We start from the raw sequence: 505 nt of genomic DNA, 5'->3' as shown, positions 1-505 counted from the left end.
AAGTTTCATGCAACCCTGAAAAAAATTTTAATGAATAACTACAAAAAGCTACAAAAATATAAATTTTGTAGACATTTTTATATCGTATAAATTTGTATATTTTTGTAAAAATATTTATTTTAAGATAAAAACATCTACGCAATGATACCACAAATTACAATTTTTTAAAATCAAGAAAATAAAAAAATAGTATTTTATGAAAATCCACAATTTTTTTAGAAAATCATACAAATCATACATTTACAAATTTTTAAAACAAAAAAACAAAATTTTATGTAATTAAAACGGACCCGGCATGACTTGACATACATATATGGCTTGATATATTGATATATGATTATGATAGAATACATATATTTTATTTATATTTATATCAGTTAAACACCAAGTTATTAGTTGACACCAAGCCACTACCGTGTCTCCTGATATATACCGGAGATACTTAATAAATATATATGTATTAAACAGAAATTTACATTTACTGAATGGTTATTTAAATTATATT

This window comes from Wasmannia auropunctata, unplaced genomic scaffold (genome assembly GCF_000956235.1).
Source record: "Wasmannia auropunctata unplaced genomic scaffold, wasmannia.A_1.0 LD336095.1, whole genome shotgun sequence".
Taxonomy (NCBI): Eukaryota; Metazoa; Arthropoda; class Insecta; order Hymenoptera; family Formicidae; genus Wasmannia; species Wasmannia auropunctata.
The sequence above is the reverse complement of the archived record's forward strand: the minus strand, read 5'-3'. Positions refer to the sequence as shown.